General features: G+C 38.4%; 1 protein-coding gene across 11 annotated transcripts in view; it reads left to right on the forward strand.

The window, feature by feature from the left end:
* The first annotated feature begins 1,551 nt into the window (after positions 1–1,551).
* ctnnd1 (catenin (cadherin-associated protein), delta 1) overlaps positions 1,552–13,597 on the forward strand; it is a 39,008-nt gene continuing 26,962 nt past the window's right edge. For 6 of the 11 annotated variants that reach the window (XM_038290562.1, XM_038290563.1, XM_038290557.1 and 3 more), the window contains exon 1: positions 1,552–1,824. The gene's annotated coding sequence lies outside the window, so the exon portion shown is untranslated. The other 5 variants (XM_038290564.1, XM_038290566.1, XM_038290569.1 and 2 more) reach the window with 4 other exon arrangements.

A 13,597-nucleotide genomic window follows, 5' to 3' on the forward strand; every position in this document is an offset into this window, starting at 1 on the left:
TCAAGAACCTTGAGGTCTGGTGGGTTCTCACTGGCAGAAATAGGTTGTTCCTCTCCACTGTTGCCACGTGCATAGCTCTGACAATAAATTGAATAATAATTATTACTGAATTACATTAAATCTAATTTTTCTGTATTTGATTAAATAGCCCTAAGTCTTGTAAATTTAGTCTGAACTGACCTGAAGATAGGGAGTAATAAATCACAATTATTTTCTGGATCTGGAGATGTGGAACTTGGTACTATTAACAAACCAATTGAATTAAACATAATGGTGCCACTTAAATCTTAATGTAATAATGTTGGGTTAAATAATACAAATGTACGTTTTTTTTTCATTCATGTAAAATCAGTTACACCATTTTCAATAACTGATAGACAGCTCAGTGGGAGAAGTTTCTAATTTCGACCACAAGGTGGCAGCATTTGAACTCTACCAAGGTTTAGGTTTATCCACTGCTCTCTCTTCATCCGAGGCAGATTTTATTTTGTAATAATTCGAAATAAAAAAATATGTCCCTTTTAAAAGTTACAAGACATTTGATAGAAAGTAATTTATAAATCATTCTAATACATAAATATATATATTATAATACTATATTACATGGGATTAGATAGATAGATAGATAGATAGATAGATAGATAGATAGATAGATAGATAGATAGATAGATAGATAGATAGATAGATAGATAGATAGATAGATAGATAGATAGATAGATAGATAGATAGATAGATAGATAGATAGATAGATAGATGTACTTTATTTATCCCAAGCTGGGAAATTGCAGTGTAGCAGCAGCTTTACACATAGTGACAGTCACAACACAATAAGATAAGAAAAAAGTAAAAATAACATAACATCCACGCGTATTTACATTATAAGGGTAATTTACATTATAAGGGTAATTTACATAATAAGGGTAATTTACATAATAAGGGTGCAGTGAACAGTCCTGAGGTGCAGTGAACAGATTATAAATAAGTATTAAAATATGGAGTGCAGTACAGTACAGTGCTGGTTACTGTATGCTGAAACAAGAGTTTATTTTTTATTGTACAATGTGATGGCATATGGTAGGAAAGATTTCCTGTATCTGTCCCTTCGACAGCGGACCTGGAGCAGCCTGTGAGAAAAGGTGCTCCGCTGTCTGACCACTGTGTGGTGGAGAGGGTGCTGATCATTCAATATTAAATGAAATAAAAGTAGTAAAAAAATAAAAATAAATGGGGAATAGAAAACATAGACAGGTTTCCAGAGCTCTCTTTTCAAAATGCAGCCATTTTTGCGTTCAATTGCAAATCAAGGAAGAGGTGGCTCTTTTATCCTGACATCATTGTTGCCCTGTCAGGATAAAAGGTGAGGAAGACAGAGCAAATAAATGAAACGAGCTGATCTTTATGATTTGTTTATTCATTCATATATATATATATATATATATATATATATATATATATATATATTTGAATGAGTCGAGTTGAAGCAGAATAAAAAGGTATCAGAAGTATAATTTATTTGATTGTGTTTGATGTCAGTTAGTCATAGGGGTGGAGTCCTGGGAAGGTGGAGGATCCCCTCCTACCTTTCTCATCGAAGTGACTAAAAGTTTCTTCTGTTTATTGGATCGTTTTTGACATTCAGAAACCACATAGCCGTAGTTATTTGAGAATAAAGCGATCTTTCTTTTAGATATTTAGAAATATCTTCTATCCTCCTTTCTTATCTCACACTGGCCCCCTCCTCTTCCTCCCCCCCAGCGGAGAGGAAGAACAGACAAGTGAACAACAAGCCAAGGCGAGGAGAACAGAGGAGCCTACGCTGCAGAGGTGGGTGTTTTCCTCGGTCCTCTACCTCTTTATGCTCGGGGTTGTGTCTCTGCTCGGGTTTTTACATCGGACTGGACATATTTCGGGGTATTTTTGTTGTCTCATCCAAACTCTCCACCCAGCCTGGTGGGGTCGGAGGGGGGAGGCAGGAGAAGTCGGCTAGGCCCGAAGCCATCCAACACTTCTGGATTTAGAGAAGGAACGCTGCTGAAAGTGTCTGTTGAACCGGTAACTGCCCCCCTGCTGTCCTATTGCGGTCCGTGCAGCTTGTTTGAGGTTGTTTGCTGGAACAGAAGCAGCTTTTGCTTAACTTAGTTGTTGGGAACGCAGCTAGCGGCTTAGCATAGCGCTAACCGAGCTAGCATGAATGCCTGCCTTCCGTTGATGAATAACTTATCTTGGGGAAGTTGTATTTAACTTTATTGTGCTGTAAGAGGCGGTTATATAGGAAACTAAAACTAGTCCGGTTTATTTGGCTAGGTTTGAATGGGAATTAGACTTTTTTTGAATTTTTTTTTTAAAGTGGCACTTCGGCTCTTCACTGTTTGCTGGGTTTTTGAAAGACGCGATTTTAAACGAGGCTTCTCCGCCTGTTATCACGAGATTTCCTGATAGGACAGGTGAGAGGACACGGAAGTCCCCCCCGGGACACTTTGCCTCACCGTAGAGCTAAAGTCAAAGTCCAATCTGTGCTTATCACCCCCTCCCTATCATTGTGTGCACTGAAACGCCCACCCTCTGCGGACGGTTACCTGCGCGCAGCTCTCAGGTGAATATCCTCCTATATATGTGAATGATCGCTTTGATTTTTTCTTTTTGGCGTGGTAACAAAAGGAGTGTTTGTTGCTTCATTATTTAGTCCCTTGTGAAGAGGCTTAGCTTTACCTTCTCCGCTTACAGTTCAGACTCGCACAGAGAGGAAACCTGTCTGCGCCTTTTAAACCTTTTTCCACATTCAGAATGTTTTAGAGCCGCATACTTTCTATTGTTGGAATGGGATTTTGTACAACAGCTGACTTAAACACTGTAGTTAGGTTTTGTTAACTGATATACAGCTTTTAAAAAATAGACACCAGTGTGGCCAGCATTTATAATCAGCGACTGCTGGTTAATACTTTGTTCAGGACCAGTTTTACTAGTGGGGCCAGGGTGGGGCAAGTTTTTTTTTCTTTCTTTTTTTGCTATGCTTTATAGCAAACGAGTAAGATAAAAACAGTGTAATAGTTCATCATTTAATATATCAGGGGAGCCTAAATTTTACTGCTCTGTGATCCTATCTCAATACAGTTGGAGCTAAATATGAAATACCTCTCATTTTTAAATCATTAACATTTGTCAAATTGCCCGTTACATTTTCTGCACTAATGTAGGTCATTATATGAAATGGATTTGGTATTTTGTCTTCATTTCTCCAGGGGTGCTGACCCCCATCGGTTCCATGACCTGTCAAAGCTGCTGCTTCTGGGTTCAGAAGCTGAGGCTCTCTGTAGGTCTCTGCAGCTGCCCCAGACTTAAGGGCAGATTATACTTCTGCAACCGCACACATCAAATGTCGCTTGGGTCTGGTCGCAAACCAGTTTTGCTGGTCTGGAATTTCTAGGGACGCACAGCAATTTCCCACCAAAGCGTAAGGGGGAGCCTATTCGAGAACTTTGGCAGATGGTCACGAAAAGATTGGCGGTGCCGGCAGGAGTGTTTATCTTCCAAAACAACAACGGCGCGTCTGCAAGATACCATGGATGGATCTAGAGTTGCTAGACATCAAAGAGGAACAGGTTCTGTTAATGGAGCTGGCAAAAAGACCGATTAACCTTTCGTCATAGTTGTCCGTTGTAGTTGTTCCTCGGCTTACCCCGGCACCGAATCGAGAAGGACGACCACACAGACAGCCGGAAAGGCATACCAAGGACCAATCACAGCTGCTTTTTGTCTGCGCACTTCCGCTTGAGGTCTGCGTGGGTTTGCGACTGTCCGAGGTGTAGTCCGGATTTTTTTTAAGGTGCGCGACGACTGTTGCAAAACCTCTTCGCGGGGTGCGTGGTCACCCACAGAGACAGTTTTGACGGTTGCGGAGGCTAAGCGTTAGAGGCATAAATTAGCCTTTACCATGGGCTGCTTATCTGCTTTTGTGATTAAAACTCCTTTTTGCCTCGTCTGTCCATTTAGGCTGGAAGCCATGTTTTGGCAGGTTTACAGATGTGCTGTAGCCAAATCCACATTTAGATGAGGGGGCTCAGCAATGCTCCATGAGATGTTACATATGTAGTATTTTGTTTTCAGATCAGATCATGTTTTCAGTGAGGCCTTCATAGGTTTTTAATATGCGAATAAATTGGAAAAAGCCTTGTTTTCCTTCCTCTCCACCATAATGTGCTGCCCTTTCCATTCAAACGAAAACAACTTAGTGGCTGTAAAAAGGAAAATATCCATGGTTTAAGTGGTGTAGATGCTTTTACAAGGCCCTCTCCCGCATTTGGATAACTTCTGCCTTTTTTCATGTATTTATTTATTTATTTTTCTCCCCTTGCTACAATCAGCTGATCAGTGAAGCATAGGCATACCATGCATATTTCTGTGTACACCCTATAGTCATTGTTGCTTTGACCTGCTGGAACATAGATGGAGTAGATTGAGGACAAGTTTGGGCAAGCTTAAAAAATGTCCCCTCTTTTGAAACTATGGGAACGAGGAGCGGCCAACGAAAGGAAAACGGACACGACTTCTTTTATTTCGATGTTTCTTTTGTTGCTTGGAATCCTTCCGAGTGGCCCCGTCTGTAAGACCAAAGTTTTGCTAGCCGGTTGGTTGCTTTAAGCAGAGCTATCATTTATGCGTCTATAATGAAAGGTTTGCAGGGAACACCATGGGTGTGTCCTCCTTCTGAAACCTTTACTGAGACTGGAGTTTTTTTTTTTTCTTCTGTATTTGTTCCTTCTCTCTGTCCGTCTCTCCTTTCTCAGTTCTCTCACTTCTTGTACGCTGACGCCCGTCACACATTAGACCTGTTTTTACTTGAATGTTGAGTGTATCTGTTGGCTCTGTGTGTAAAGTGTGTGATCCTATACTCAGAGGAATTAAAGTTATCACCAGATAAGCGGCGGTGGAGTGAAACCTGCCCCCCCCCCCGGCACCCGGGTTAATTTCCTGGAAAGGTAGACCGATGTGTTTGGCAGCTGTTGTGCAAACAGTCTTATTGATTAGTGATGGTTCTCTGTTTGTAATTAAGGGTAGCAAATATATTATTGAAGGATTTTAAAAAATTGTTCAATTTAAGGAAATTGTTGGTGTTTTAATTTTTATTTAAGATGGTGTAATTCTATGTCTTCAGAACATGTTCTCCTTAAACTAGTTGTAAAAACTGCTGCTATTGATTGGTTTGTTGTACTTCCTTTCCTTTTCCACATCCGCTTAATACAGTCCAGTAAAACCTGTGTTATTAACCAGCTTCTCAACAACCACAGTTGTATAATCTCATCAGTGATCTGTAGAATGACTTCTGTTGAGATATTGAATTATTGATGCTCTGCTGTTGTGGTTAGCTAATTTGTTTTAAAGATGGACACAGAAGAGGAGTTTCTCTTTGCATTTCCCTGAGCTATAATTGCCCCTTAACTATAAATGGCAGTAAATCAAAGATCTAACTGGTTTATTAGATAATTCTCTTTAGACTTATTGAGAAATCAGATTACAGTTAATGAAAATAAGCATCATCTAAATGTTATGTAAACACGTTGTTTTATGTAGGAACTGTGCAGGTGTTATTTTGCCAGGTATGACCGAGAAGATAGTTTATCATTTAGATATAAAAAGTCTGAAAGAATAGAGTTAAACTAACAAGACTTAATGGAGATCTATGAATGTTTGATTGTATTAATCTAATCACACCTATTTTTTTAATTATCTCCGCTGTCACATTCAGTTCATTTAATTTATATAGCACCAATTCAAACATCATCTTAAGGCACTTTATAGAGACAATTCAACAAGATCATACAGTCAGTTTGGTTAAAAGTTTTCAGTCTAAGGAAAACCAGTTGATTGCATCGACTCATTGACTCAAATGCAATCCCTCACAAAAAGCATGCTTGTAGCGACAGTAGAGAGGAAAACTCTCTTTTAACAGGAAGAAACCTCTTGCAGGACCAGGCTCAGTATTAGCGGCCATCTGCCGAGACCAACTGGGGCTCAAGGAGACAGAAGCCGACAGAAAAAGAAGCAGAGGGGGAAAAAAGGCAACTTTCAACCAGTCCCAAAGGCGGCCCTGTTCATGAAACACACAGCCAGGCAGATGAGCTCCGAGCCAGCTGCCATGTCAGAGGATGAAAGAGAGTAAATCCAGTTAGTCACAGTCAGAGAAACAGGACAACTCCGAGAAACAGGCCTAGCTCCAACATCTATAAACAAAGGTGTTAATGGCAGCAGCACAGCTGAGATTTCTCTCCTGGATGGGGTCACTTTTTCATAGATCCAGATGTATTTAAAAACATAATATTTTTACATTTAAGCTCTTAACAAGGCTTAATGTTTACAAGGATTAGCATGTTTGCATTCAGACTTCTTCTGTTTTATGAGGTAGTGTTTCCAGCATAAACATTTAATAAAGATGACCAAATTATTTCCCCATCGACACTTTATTGCTTTAGTTGTATATTATACAATCTCTTTATGTAGCTTCACTTCAAGCTCAACCCTCAAATTCAGTGATTAAAATTAGACAAACAACAGTTCAAATATCATATTAAAGGCCAGAATCTTGTTCAAACAAACATTTGCTCCCCAATACGCCTTGCTTGGGGATACAAACCTCTCATATGTTCCTTTAAATCTGCTGTTGGTAAAATGGATTACTTTTCTCATTAGTTAGCCCTTTTGTTTTTTTTGTTGTTGTTTTTTTTATAAAACTGTCAGCGTTGCCTAGGGATGTCCCAATTTGATACTGATATATCAAATATATATATATTAGGGATGGAATGGTTTATGAAAACCTTCCGAACCGTTTGGTTCGACTGTCTCGGTTCGGTTCGCGTGTGTTGCGTTTGGTTCATGCGCTGCTCTATTTTCTCATAGGCGAAGCGTTTACACTCCTGAGCAGAAGGTGGCGGTACTGCGACCAAAGCCAACCACCAGTAGTAAACAAGAAGAAGAAGAAGCGAAGCAGCGTAGCCAGGTGTAGCAGAAAAAAATCCGTTGTTGTGGAGAATTATGTGGGTGTGGTGAGTGGGAAAGAACAGGAGTTGGAAGACGCGCCAGCAGCACTTTATAGGTCTGCTGTATGGGACCACTTTGCATTTAGAGTGACATACGATGACAGCGGAAAGAAAGTTGTGGATAAAAGTGCAACAGTGTGCAAGCATTGTGCAACACGTTTTGTTTATGCTAACAGCAACATGACCAACATGTCATGCTAACCCCGAAATCCCACATACTCCATCAGCGCTCGGCCCCGCTGCGCTCCAGACCGCCTGCACAAAGCAAAGCTTACAGCCTCCGCTGTGGCTCCCGTCCGCTCTGAGTTCCTTGGAGATCGTAGAGGGCATGCGCGAGATGAATTCAAAGCAGCAAAACATGCAGAAATGATCCATGGTTTCCGTGAATCATTAAAAAAAAATAATTACAATTCATTAATTTTTGGGGTTTTTTTTTCATTAATTTCATAAAAAAATTTTCATTCATTTTTAGAATTTTAATAAATTTTTTTATTTTTCGGTGTAACAATAAACATATACTGAACCAAACCGAAAACCATGACCACGAAACCGTGAACCGAACTGAACCGTGGGTTTTGTGAACCGTTCCCCCCTAATATATATATATATATATATATATATATATATATATATATATATATATATATATTTCATATATTTGAATATATTGGCCTTCAATATAGACAAGCTGATAGAAAGACTCTGCTACTAATAAATGTTTATTTAACCCACTAGTTACAATATACGGGTCAGTTCCTTTTCATATCTATTGTTCTCTGTTTAAGTAATATCACTTATCAACCCTTTTCACTCGCACTAAAAAAAATAAGTAATATTTCGTATTTTTGATTTGTACAGATATCATACTGGTCATTATAGGTATCAAGCAATAATAAAATGGAAAGATTGTATCAGGGCACCCCTAGTTTTGCTTCTTTTCTCTGACTAAATTTAATAACAATTTGCTTAAGGGGCAACTCTGTTTAATGAATCCTCATAATTATTGTTTGGGTCATGCATGGGAGGTCTAGGGCAGTGAGTAATAATTGATTTTGTCAAATATCGCAATATTTGTAGATTATATTTTTATTGATTCAAAATACCTATATAAAAATATTTCATTACACAATGCTGGTATTAATTCTTAATGTGGCAGGATGGATCCTAAATGTAAAACGTATTTAAAGGCAAACAATACTTCATCATCATGCTTTTATACAGCTGATGAACCTCCAACTAGTTAGCAGCGCACCGCCCAGGAGTGATGATTCAGCAGCAGCAGAGCAAGAACAAGATCTTTAGAAGTTTTCCGTAGCTATGTTATTAAGAAAATCACAATATGTGGTGCTTGTTAATGTATCTGGATAAATCGTATCGTGACACATTTATTGGGTCACTAATTTCTTTCCAATTCACACCCCTGGTGTGGTTATTTGTATTTATTTGTATTTTATTGTTGGGTGAGAGGTAATTATCTCTCTTTATTTTGTTGTTTCTTTGGTTTATTTTAGATAATCAAAATATATTACAGTTTCAGTGCTGAATGTTCTTTAGAAGTTAAAGATTGTTTTTTGAGAGGGTATACTTGCATTATTATCTCATTATCAATTGAAAAATATTATTTATCTTTATAATTACTGGAACTATACACTGTCCAGAAAAATGTTATAGGCCTAAACCACCACTCACTCTAAACTTATTCCACTCAATAGTTTTTCAAATCAGTTATCATAAACCACTGATTATGATGAAAAGCTGCCTTCGCTTTAGTTTTAATAGCTTCTCTAAAAATAATTTCCTAATGACCAAGTGGACTGTTTGATGGAAACAATCAATGCTTGGATTCCCTTTTAAATCCATCATGTGAAATAACATGGAGAAGCTTAGAGTTCCCACCAGCTATTTCCTCCTGTTTGCTGGCTGAAATGCTCTGCAGCATTAAATCCTCAGGCTGCACAGCTGTAAGTGCCCAGTGAGCACTTTAACCAGGGTAGACCTCTGAGGTCCACATGTCTGTAGTGAAGTGAGTAGATTTTACCTCAGATTGCATACTCTACAGCGGATGTTTTCTTTTGAATCTGGTTTAGATAGTGCTCTGTTGGGAGGGAAGGATGTAGGCTGGTATATGGATCCAGCAGATGGATGACATCTTTTGTAGTCCAGGATGATAATTTATCACATATTCTGTAATTCCATTAGCTTCTTCCTCTAAGTGTCTAATCAATTATCTTCCCCGTTGAGATGAAGTCACTAATCTAGTTTAAGTTTCTGTTTTCACTTTTTTGATTCCAAACCACAGATGAATATGGGAAAGAAAAAGTTTGTATGTTCTGTCATGTTTTTACAGCAGCTGGCATGACCGAGGACAGGCTTGGCATGTTTGTGCCAAATAATGAAACATCTTAATACTTGGGATTTAAGCAACCTCAATGCAGAGAATAAAAAACAAGCTCTGACTGACAGGACTGTGTAGTATAGTACTCTGAATGTAGAATGTTGTAGAGCCGGTTTTTAGTAGGTTATCTACAATTTTTTTATTTTTTTTTTTGCTGCTAAATAATCCTGAAACTGAAGCAGTGTTTTAAGAAATTAAACGATCTTCTACTAAATAGGATTTTTACATGTTATTCTAAATGAATGAGGAGTTTGCTGTGTATTATGCTGCTGTTATTAGGCGATGCCTGCTTGAAACATCCCCAGTGTGTTTACACTACTCAGCACCTTTAAGAAATGCAGACGACGTTAATAGACAGACTTGGCGAACAGCCATCAGCGATTGGGACTCTGCAAACAGGCCCGACATTGACTGGTTATAAGTGGGATTTACTTGGAAAGTTGTTGCTAGAAACTGGTTGATTTGAAACAGAAGCAGAGCATAAGAGATGCTCCAAAAGGAAAGAGCACAGATGAGAAGTAGAAAGAGATACAGAACCAGGAGTGATAGACACCTGATTTCATCTCTGTTAGCGCTGATGTTACCTGTAATGAGCACGGATGGACAGATCCACATTTTTTAAACTTGCAATTTCAGTGCGAGCTCTGTTTACTTCATCAATAATGCTAATGTATACATTTTTTTTCTGTTATAAACTCCTCTCTACAGAGGAATATATTTATGAATGTAAACATGTCTATCCCAAAATTAAAATAAGTATAAGGCTAGAAAGAGTTGAGTTAAAAGGAGAAATTCCATCCTTGCAAATATGCATAAATATTGTTGTATTAAATCCAAGAAATACCCACTATAAAAAAAAAATGATTGAACTTTATTGATCTCACATTGGAGACATTTGCCTCTGCATTTAACCCATCCCCTTCGGGAGCAGTGGGCTGCCATTGTGCGACGCCCGGGGAGCAATCGGTGGTTAAGGGTCAGGCTCAGGGACCCAGAGTAGAGACAGTGGGATTCAAACCGGATACTTGAAACTTTCTCAGAGCACAAGCGCACTGCTCTAACCCACTCCATGTGTGGTGCCTTTTAAATGTATAATTATTATTGTCTAACACTACCTCTTAACAGAGATTATTTTAGACTACAGAGCATCTGCCCAGCCGTATATGGCTTTGTAAACATTGCTCGTTGGTTTGCAGTATTTCTAGTCCAAAATATTCCAGACGATATAACTTCTAGTGGTGGAAAGAATATCCTAAATGAGGGAAGTTGGCATCCAGTCCTCGAGGGTCCTTTGCAGGACTGTGGAGGACTTGAATTCAGGAGGGATGGTAGTTAAGCTATTTGATTCAGGAGTTTTGGACCAAGGAGATGTCTTGTGTTGGACATTCGTTTCCTAGATATATTTCCTAGACAAGACTGCTTGTCTTGTAAACTGAGCAGATATTCTCTTTCTCAGGAGTTCATAGCCAAGCTGCTGACAGAGACTCTCCAGCCTTCTAGTGTAAAATCTGAAAGCACAGATGTGGCTAATCAATCAGAAATATCTGCTGGTTGGATCAGAGGAATCAGATCTGTAACAAATGTTGGAATTACCACAACACAAAGTCTAGAGTTAACTCAAATATCGCAATAGAAGAAACGTTAACTCATTCTCAAAGCGAATTTGCTCCGACACATTTAAGAAGCACAATCGTGCCGTGAATTGTTACTCAGCAAATATTAACTATTATTTAGAAAAATAAATGTAATATTTATTTGTACTTTAATGGAGCAAACAGTGGGGAAAAGTTGTTTTCACGACAGAGATGATCGGCGCAGACGTACCGTCAAATGTTTTGTTTTCATTGTAGAAAGACAAATTGGTATTAATATTTTTTTTCCATTTATGTCTCTTGCGGGTTTACAGTAAATGATACACACAGCTCTTTATGATTTTCTCGAGTGTTTAATACGCAACAGGTCTAGGCGTTAAATCTAATACCTGTACTTTAACTCCAGTTTGAAATTAACTATCATTATGCTCAGAATTTTATATTTTGCCCCATGAGTATTTTGAATGTTTAGCAATTGCTTTATTCTATTTTAATTCAGTGAGGCACCAACTTAAAAAAAAAACACTTAACTGGGATTGGATAATAAATAATTTCATTTAAAAGCTATCATCTTTTAATAAAAAGCATTTGGAACACCAACAAAAATATATAATGAGGTTATCTTTCCAGTTGACCTTGTATTTGAATGTGTTTTCCCTTGTCTCTCTCTTTTTTTTTTTTTTTTATAGTTGCATTTCACATGCAGACAAGGCTGCTCATTTCCTTCCCAACTGTGATAACAGGGCTTGTGTTGTCTTTAAAGGACAGCTGGCCTTGCAAAGGCTCCTGAAACACTAGATGTGAGTTCCTGGGGTTTAAAACATGCACTTTTTTTTTTGGTCTCAACATTGCAGGGGGCTGTGGGCCCCTTGTGGTTTCTTGTCAGGACAGCATAGGTGGGACCGGCTGGATTTTGGCCAAGGTTATGGCACAAAACACACAGGGTGTATTCTGCATCTCCGAGCGACCATTCAGATGAAGTTGAGTCAGCAGTGTCCAAGCCACAGCGGCATTTCAGCTGTGGTTTTAGCCTGGGGTTCTGCAGACTGGAACAGGCTGCCACAGCCACCAATGTCTAAATGATTGAAATAGAGGAGATGGCAGAGGATGATTGAGGAGAGCACAAAAGACATAACTATGGTCTTCTAAGCAACAAATGGGGGGGCTGTATTTTCATCTTTGATGTGGTGTATTGCTTCTTTTAGAAGTTAATGGCTCTGTGTGATTGCTGTGCTCCTCCATTAGCAGCTATAATGCATCAGCTAATGGCTTCACAGCAGTACAATGGCTGATTCCAAGGCTTTATGTGGCAGACGTCATTTACAGCTTTTACAGCTACATGGGCCTTTCTACAAGACTGTCAGAGTTTGGTAGTGGAGTACTCTAGTTTAGAAAGGAAGGACCAGGAAACAGTTTTTCAGATGCAGTGTCCGTATTCACCAGGTTTGGGTCTGCATCTGATTGGCGTAGCATTTTTGGATGGAGTTAACCCAGGATCTTAGTGTTGACACACAATTAAAGTTAGTGAATAACATGTACCGATTACTTTGGTTTAAATAAATTGTTTGCTTAGGGTCGAAAATGTGCTGATTAATTAAATCTGTTTAAAGCACCATTTAACAAATAAAACAAATAAATAAATAATGACCTTCATACTCTTTTAAACTATTATACCTATTGTTGTTTTGCACTCAGAGCAGTACAGGCATGAGAGCATGACATTTGTTTATAATAAGTCAGACCAAGTAGTCATGGTTGTAGCCTACCCACATGGTGAGACACTGTTCTCCCATTTAAGACAGATTCAGTATTGATCACAAAATTTCCAAACCTTTTGTTTTTTTTTGGCAACACATTTTTCCAAAGTTGGTCTTTTCTTAGTTTGACACTAGTGGCCTTTATTTAGATAGCGGATGGAAATAGACAGAGAAAGGCGATTATGTACCTTGAGATCACATGTGTTATGAATTGGTGCTATTTAACAAAAAAAAAAAAAAAACAATCTATATATATTGTAATTATTTCTCAGGAGTATTTATAAACCACATGAAACAAACTGAAAACCTTTCATTTCTTTGTCCAATGATACATTTTAGCACAATGATGATAGGCAAATATGTGCTTACTAATAGTTAAAATAGTCATTTGAGAAATGTGAAAACACTGACAGCATTTGGCGGGATGAATGATAATCTTCCCATCATCTGCTGAATCCAGCCTGGTTTTGTTGGGGCAGAACTTCAACAGTAATCTCTGGTTGCTATCACCGGAAAGCAAACATAGGTATTGATCATAATACATTTTTCTTTTTTATTTTTATTTTTTTTACTGCAACTAACAGTGACCCAGAATAACAAATAAAACACCCCTGAATGCTTTAAAAGATACTTTAAAAATAGCAGATTTCTTAGTTTTTTTTTTTTCAACTCTGATGCCGAAAGGAGTCACATTTCTAAAAGGCTTATTTGATCTTAAAGGCGACACCTGACAGCTGCTACCATCAACCTTTTCAACAGAAGCACCTTTGTCTTATTTTGGAGATAAATTTAAGCTAACTTATCTTAACACGTTCCACCAGT

Source organism: Cyprinodon tularosa, unplaced genomic scaffold (assembly GCF_016077235.1).
Source record: "Cyprinodon tularosa strain WSP-4 unplaced genomic scaffold, ASM1607723v1 ctg283, whole genome shotgun sequence".
In the NCBI taxonomy this organism is placed as follows: domain Eukaryota; kingdom Metazoa; phylum Chordata; class Actinopteri; order Cyprinodontiformes; family Cyprinodontidae; genus Cyprinodon; species Cyprinodon tularosa.